Consider the following 8,707-nt stretch of genomic DNA (forward strand, 5'->3'; position numbering starts at 1 on the left):
CGTATCGCGCCGGCATCTCTCTATTTCCCGATGGAGAGAAGAATATATAACCTCATAAGTTCTGGCCTTACGAAAGCATAACCGCGTGGTCGGGATTATCATGGATATAAGTCACCCAATGCGGCCATATTGCGGGAGTTTTCAATATAGAACGAGTGTCGATATCAGAAAGCTCATAATCACCACGATGGATAGCCATACGAGGAACCCGTTTGAACAGTAGCTGTGTCAGCTGGCTCGAGGTACTTAAGCCACCCGTGGGCGTTTGGGTAAGGCAATACCGTAAGGTTTAGGAGACGGGAGACAAAATTATCATCCAGGGGCTTCACGCATCTTCTCCCTCGGAACTCATTTAATTTTAATCTGTGTTTTAACACGGGAGTTCCGACGAACTTCGCAAGCATATAAGACTCACCATCAGCAGGGGGAGGTAAGTGGAGCTCTAGTTCCCCCGAGTACTCGCTCTCCTCCGAGCCATTGCTCATTATTTCCTCCGACTCGTCGGAATCACTAGAAGAATTATCATCAAAGAAATACTAGACATCGCGCGTGTATGTGCGCAGTGTGTAAGAAAAGAGGTATAAGGTGAAAGAAGTGAAGGAAACAAGTAAATTAGAGGGCTCATATATATAGGGAATCTGAAGGCATAAAGGCGGCAGTTACACAAACGGACACGATAATTGATAAGGAATTGAAGAGGTCGTGCTAGGAGTAGTTAAAACGTCTCCCACGAACGCCAAAGGGGAAGATATCCAGACAATGACTATAAGGCGATCTTACGATTAACCTCATAGTCAGGGGACTAATGTTGATACATGAAAAATAATTCCCTTTAATTAGGCTTTGGTGCCCCAAAGAGGGGAAAGGCCACACACAAAACATGAGGACTAAGACCCAAGTCCACCAGAGAAGTATCCATAAGATGGAAGGGACAATGAAGGAATTAACAAGGAAGAAAAATGTTATATTAGAAAAAAAAGGATGACATTAGTAGTAATTAAGGAGGTTTAGGACACATGCCAAGATGTCATAAAAAGAAGAGGGCTTTTGAAAAATCTATATAAAGAAAGACAAGGTACAACGGAAAGACAACTGTCTCTCATACTATTCTAAGAAAAATGAGGTCATCTTGATATATTAGGACGGGTAGAACCTAACAATAATTCCGGTATTAACACCACCAGCTGAAAGTCGTTTTCGTAATAACATTTGATTCTGACTATTTGAATAAAGTTTCTATTTTCTGAATCAGGGGACAATTGTCTCGAGGTGAAGATGTCCTTATTGGAATACCACTACCGTTGTACAGGATGGTGTTCAACAAAGACAAGCTTTCTGTTTCAAACAAAGAGGCATAGTGAAAGTGAAATGGTGGATCTGGTACATGACCTGCAGCTGATCACGATTCATAATTAATGCATAATCTTAAGCTATAATGAAAGTGAGTTGGGGGATCTCTCCTTCACAACATACACAATTAACTGATTAAGTAATTTAGCGTAAAGTTTTTTCAGTATGTTCATGTTGTGGAACATCTCAATGTGATTATATTTAATTGCTTTTCTTCTGTAATGTTTTGACAATAGCTATGTATTCATCATACATAGGCCTTGTTTGGTAAAATTTATGATTATCTATTTATGATTATAGATAATCATAAATTGATAAATGATTTTGATATAATTATTTCAAAATAAATTTTTCCGAACACTATTTTCAAATAATTGATTATCTTAGAATGATGATCTCAAAAAGGAGAGGAAAGAACAATGATCTATGATATTTTTTTAGTCCTGTGTTGTTTTTTTGTCTCTCTCTTGATAGTTTAGAGAAAATATGAAGAAAAAATTGAATTTGAGTTTCTTGGAAAAAATAATCGATTATAATAAATTTTCAAAACAACTTTTTCCTGTTTATGTAAATAATGGATTTTTTCAATTATGATTAAAATAAACAATTATTATAATGGTTACCAAACGCATATAAAATCCATTTTAATCTCCATAATAGATTATGGGATGATAATCCATTAAAATAATGGTTACCAAACAACCCCATAGTTTTCTTGACTGCTTGAAGAACATTGAGTTTATTAATTCAGCGGTTTAATATTCAGTCATGTTTTTTGCTTTTGTTTTTTTTTTCAACAATACAAACTTTATACTTTCATTTTGTTCTAATTATGTATGTATTGTTTTGTTTTCCTCTCTCTTCTGCAAATGGTAGATTATGAATTAAAATGTACAAACAAACAAAAAACAAGAAAACGGTCGCTACCCGGTGCAAAGCACGGGTTATTATCTAGTAAGCATGATTTTGAGGGGGAAAAAAAGAAACGAAAAGGAAGTTTTGGGGTCTCATCCCATTTGTAATTTGATGGACAGTTTGGAAAGAAAGAAATGATATGATGGAAAGAGAAGCGAGAATTGGAAACAACTAATTGTATCTATTAAGTGTACTTTGTTTAACTGGGGTATGCCTCATAAGATCTTTGAAGGCTTTTCTTTGAGTACTCTTATTAGCAATTGGAATGATGTTGTTGGAAGCTACTGATGTTCTGTATCACTTTGTATTTGTGTTAGTTTCTATCACTCTTTAGATGACGGTAACCTCTTTTATAAAATTTCCCCTTTATATTTTGTCTGGAAAAAAAAAGATTATCAAATCAAAAGTTAAAATAAGCTAAAAACCTAATAATCTAACTAAAAAATTGAATAATTACTAACAAGATTCATAAAAAACAACAAAAACAAAAATGAATAAAAAACTAATCAATATATATATAAAACATTATATATCGATTTACAAAAATGAAATACACTCTGAAAATATCATGAAAAGCGATATATTCTTTAAATTCAGTTGAAAACATAAACATAAACAAAAAATTCAGCAGTAACAGAAAGAGTTATAAAACATACCTTAAAAAATCAATCACGAAAAAATCTTCAGAAACCCTAGATTGAAATCCAGAAACGGAAAGAGGAGAGAAAGCAAAATTCGGATCTGTGAAAATTTGTGGAAAAAATCATGGAAACTTTGAAATAACCAGCTTAAATATATCCATTAGTATAGAAAGATAGTTTAGGTATTTTCAAAATGGAAATAATATGTCCCCCACGCATACAAAACCTGGGGATAAGAAATTCGGTCCAATTTGTTTTTCCCTTTTTATCATGAACCTCGGGTTGATGGACTCTTAATAGGCGGACCTACCATTAACTAGGCCCATAATAATAGTTTTCTGGTTATGTTCACAAAGTCAGGTGTGTACACAAAGTGTTTGCTGATACCACAGACTAGAAATGCCCACTATAGGACCTACAGACAAAGGTGTTATTCGTGTACATCAGAAAGACGTCACTAAATTGAAGAAAAATCGAATAAGAACGTAGGAAGACTCGGAACGGCAATTATAGTTGTCTCTCCTAGAGTTCGTATGTTTCACTGTTACGTATATGTAGAAATTTTAAAATAGGCTTGATTTCGTGAAGAATATCAACAAGATGGGTGGGTGCCCGTCTCGACTATCTTAGATGGCAACTGAAGAACGCAATGCAGTAGTCGCGAATCCCATTTCATAGGTAGGGTAAATAGGTAGTGAAGTTGATGATGCGAACTATAAAATCAAATGTAAACACACTAGTAGGAACAGTGAAGGAATAACATGAACAGAGTAAGCACAAAATAACACCACAATGAAAAAAATCAAATCCAAGATAAGAAGGGAAGAGAAAGGAAAAACCCTTCCAGACGAAAGAATGCCACAAATTGGGGTATGAGAATCAAACTTGGCAGATTGAATTGAATTCTTTAGGGCGTCGTTACAAGAGAATGGAGACTGGAGAGGGATCACCATGTCCAAGAGGAGGAATAGTTGGTCTTTCATCTCTATCTTTCAGATTACTTCTCAGAATTTCAGGAGTTCCTCCAATTGAAAGAACTTAACCCATTTTAAATTTATCATTTTTTCTGAAAGCGCATTTCTTTACTCCTTTCTCAATCTCTCCTTGTCTTGATTTGAAAGGGAATCAATAGAAGAGAAACCCACTGCGTACTATTGAAATAAGGATGCAATTACCTGAGGTAGCTAACTTCTCAACGGAATTGCTAGTACACGGGAATAGTTCTCACCAAAACTGTGTATACAACAGTACACACCGTAATTTTTGAAATGAGAACGTAACATCAATTATGCATGTGATAACTTGTGTTCCGATGTAAGGATCACGTGGTCAGCTTATATAAATTGTGCTGCATATAAGGATCACACGAGCCTTTATTTTTCACACAAATGACTGGACCATTGGACCACAACCAAATGTTAGTAAATTGAGTTCACATGAATCAGCAGTGGAACTAGTTAGTACGAACTATCTTTTACAGAGATAATTTGCATCAAAAAAGAAAAGAAAAAGGAAAAGATCATGATCGATAAAATCCCATCCTATTTTATAATAAAAAATTTAAGATACCCAAATATACCGATGATTAGGACGACCCTTAGATCATAACGATACTTTTTGAGGATGATGTCGGCATAAAACACATGCTAAACACATGAGCTTCCAAAAAAAAAAAAAAAACAAGATTTTGGTATAGAACATTAATGAAAACTGTAGTTCCAAACATGGAAGAATTATTTTTGTAGTGGTTGAGGGTACATGTTAAGCCTAGAAACTTATGCAAAAAGGAGATAGAAGCGTCACTGAGAAAGGCTAAACCAGGATTCTTCCATTTGAAACAGAAAAGGAGATGGTCTTGTTTAGGCTCTGATTCAAAATAGGATGTACAGGTTTCATGGAAGTATAACAACCAACTATTTACTGTGCGTTTGATCTATACCACCTACAAGGACATCCTGCAAACTGTCAGGAATAACGCATTCAATTTTAACTCTTCAAAGAATCTCGTCCCTCGTTACATAACTACAAATGTCATGTGAACACTCGTCACAAAGTGTGCACAAACTCGGAACTTGCTGAGATAAACTACAGGCACTGAATTTGTGAACAATAGATATAGACTTTGTTCGGATCACGATATCTACTCATCTAAAGATTCTAACTGCTATGATTGAGCACATCAAACTTTACAACAGTAATAAAAAAGCAATAGAGTAGAGTGTAAACCCATAACATGATCTTATAATCCGATAACTCGAGGATGATGAATTTTTGTGTTGTTTTCACTTACTGTTGTTTGGCGTGCCTACGACAAAACATCTTCATCCTCTGCAACCCATCTTTAAGAGAAGCAAGATCAATTGAAAAGGTTATTCGGAGCCAATTTTCTAAACCCAACACAGCTCCTGCAACAAACACAGATTGGCGTTAATAATAAGAATTTTTTGACTGCGTTTAATTGAGAGCTATTGGAAGCTTTCATGGATGAAACGAATGATTTAGATAGTTCTTATACATACTGCAGGCGTAGAATGCTTACAGTTGAATCAGTACTAACATGTATATTTAAATGGTACATGATAGATGAAGGTTTATTATTCCTTTGTAAGCTTCACTGAGTGCTAGCCTCAAGCTACTATATATCTTGGTTTATGAAGGTCTGAATCTGGTTCAGCTTCCATTACACACTGTTCCAAGGCTTTTGCAAGAAAATTAATTTAGTATACAGATGGTGCATATGAGTGTTCAGTAATGAAAAAGTATAATGAGTCATATTTGAAGTTCAAAAACTCTAACCTGGAAGAACAATAACAGATTCCTCTTTTGCCAGCTTGAAGCAGAAGTCCATATCATCAGAAATGTCTTCCAGAAGTACTGTATTCAGCTTTACCTGAACACAAACTCGAGGATAAGTAAGCCCACAACCATCCACAATATTATGCAAATTATAACTTTCAATTCCCTCACCATGAGAAACATGGATCCTTCTGGTCTGGGGAGCAAAGTAATGCAAGCAATCTCCTTTATTTCTTCATAGCAGATATCAATAGCTTGACGAAGCAAACTAATAATATTTTCAAAAAAATCCTCTTTTGTATTCTCGAGGATTTGAGGAAGTACTCCCTAAGACAGAGACATCAAGATAACAATTTACAACAGAAAGCAAGGAAGCTCATATATGTCCTTTATTTCTCAATCTCTGGAACTAGAACTTAAGAAAAAGAGTCAGCAAAAGCCCATTGAGCAATTGCATCTCCTATCAAACTATATAAAAGTGAATCTTGAACATCTACAGGACTGAGTTAAAATATATAGGAAGATACAGTGTAAAAATTACTCCACATAGAGAACGGAAAATTAGGATAAACGACCAACAGTAGAAATATTGCAATCTTTAGCACACATATTTCTCCTTGGAAGAAAGGACTGAAGTATGCAATTGACTATGCACATTTCAAAGTAGATACCAATATTTGTGAAGGACACACTGCACTTTTCACTGTGCAGTCCAAAACCAGAATTAAGCACACAGAAAAGCCCATAATGAATTGCATAGTGCCGTCTATTTACCAAAGAAAACATGTCTACATGACTTTGACTTTTTCTTTCTTAGACTAATTAACTTAAAAGAAAACTGAAGGACACAGACACGAGGAGAACCCATAACCCTTCTCCCAAACCTAGAACAACTGTGATCATATATTTAGTTTCTTTTACCGGGCAACCGTGAAATGCTTATGGTAATTTTGGCATTCAATTTAAAACAAGTAACCAGAGAACATTACCTGAATGACGCATGCCGGGCTAGTGGACATATTGAGACATTGCTTAATGAGACTAACAATCTGTGATAGAGAGAGTGAAAGAGAGAAAAATCAGTATTAATTGAAGCCAATAAAATTGTAACAACAAGCCCGCAAGGTGTAAAACTTAATGAATTCAGAAGCACCTCTGTGTCTTTCAGAAATCCACTTGGGTCAGTAATGACAAGCCAACCAAGTCGTAAACCAGGCACTATCCATCTCTTCGATATAGACCCAAGAGTAAAAATAGGAACTGTGGATCCAAATACTCCCATCGGCACGAAAGGGTTACTCCCAAAGGTGAGATGAGCATACACTTCATCAGCAATTACAGGGATTCCAAGCCTTTTTGCCGTTTCAGCCACCTAGCCCAACAAAAATTATTTCAGCGATGCTAATTCAATACTATGAATCATAGTTCACACATTAACTTTTGATTTCTCGACCTTCTAATAGGATAAATAAATAATTCAAATTATACTCACGCAGGACTTCAACGCTAGATAGATTAATCATCAGCGCCTCCATTAAGGCATTAAGAAATGAGATTTACTATTATCCTAAGAAGTATTGACGAAAACTAAGGTAATATTCAGAAGTAACTGCAATAAGCACACCTTCTTCAAATGCTCGTACGTGTAAACATTGCCACATGGATTTCCAGGGTTTATAATTACAATTGCAACAGTATTCTCATCTACGAGAGCCTCGACAGCATCAAGATCAACCTCCCAAGCTTCTCTGGAAGAAGATCAAAATGCCTCACTTCAAGATCGTGAAAAACGGCACATGCGTCATAATGTGGGTACCCTGGTTTTGGAATCAATATGTTTCCACCAGGACAAGCTAAGACAGTTGTTATGATTTCAATTGCCTGCCGACAACCGCTTGTGAGAAAAACATCCTCAGTTGATAACTTATAAGGGAGATCACGCGATAAATGTTCAGCAATTGATCTGTTCAACAGAAAAGTTGGATATATTTATTCTTGTCGATACTACAAAAACTAAAACCCTAGACATGGAACAGATAACTTGAAAGAAGTCAACTAACTTAGAAGTGAGAATTACAGACCTTCTAGCTGTGGGGATTCCAGCAAGTGGAGGATAAGAATTGAACTTAGCAGACTGAGTAGCAGTATTTAGGGCATCATCAACAATATGGGTAGTCCTAAAACAAGTGAAAGGAGAGGGATCTCCATGACCAAGAGGAATAATTGGTCTTTCATCATTTACATTCAAATTACTATTCATAACTTCAAGCAATCCTCTGATTGTATTTTCCGTACCCACTTTAAGTTTGTCATTCCCTCTAAGGATCCATTTCTTCCCTCCTTTCTCCATTTTCTTCTGCTGCTTCTTAGAGATAGAAGAAAGTCACAGTAGTGGAGATGTTCTGTAGAAGATTCCATCGTGTAATGGTTATAATTTTGACGCTTTGTGTTACGTATGTATGGCGTAACCCAGACAAGAACCAACCAATCCTAATTTTATGGCCTTCCAATCTAGCATGTGGATTGGAAAACCATGTCACCTAAAATACCCGTTGAATGGAATAACGCAATCATCTCAGTCGTCGGATCAAAAAATAAATCAGTCTCACCGAATTATTCCGTGAACAGTAGAATTTTGGTTGCGTTGAATGAAATAACGCAACTATCTCGTTACTAGTTGGAATCTGAAATATATCTGGAGAGAGAAGTAATGTTGAAGAATAGACGACGCTTTTTCTCAAATCTTGAAGCAAAATCTAACCCATAAGATTTAGCCTTAGAACATCTCCAACATTGGGTGCTCAAAATCCTATGTGGAATTTTTATTTAGATTCTTATTTATGAGGTTTTATATATGTAGCAAGAATGCCTTCCTAGTTTGGGGCTAGGGCATTTATTTGGGGCCTTGGGGCCTACCATATTCCTCTCCCAACTTTTGCAAATGGTCATGGGGTGCCAAACTTGACAAATTGACTAATATAACCTCAAATTAATTCCTAAAACTA

The 8,707-nt window shown here is 35.9% G+C and overlaps 1 pseudogene; it reads right to left on the reverse strand.

Annotated features, from left to right (window-relative positions):
- Positions 1-4,962: 4,962 nt before the first annotated feature.
- LOC113287563 lies at positions 4,963-8,100 on the reverse strand (annotated as a pseudogene).
- Positions 8,101-8,707: the final 607 nt, after the last annotated feature.

The sequence above is a fragment of the Papaver somniferum genome, chromosome 6 (genome assembly GCF_003573695.1).
Source record: "Papaver somniferum cultivar HN1 chromosome 6, ASM357369v1, whole genome shotgun sequence".
Lineage (NCBI taxonomy): Eukaryota > Viridiplantae > Streptophyta > Magnoliopsida > Ranunculales > Papaveraceae > Papaver > Papaver somniferum.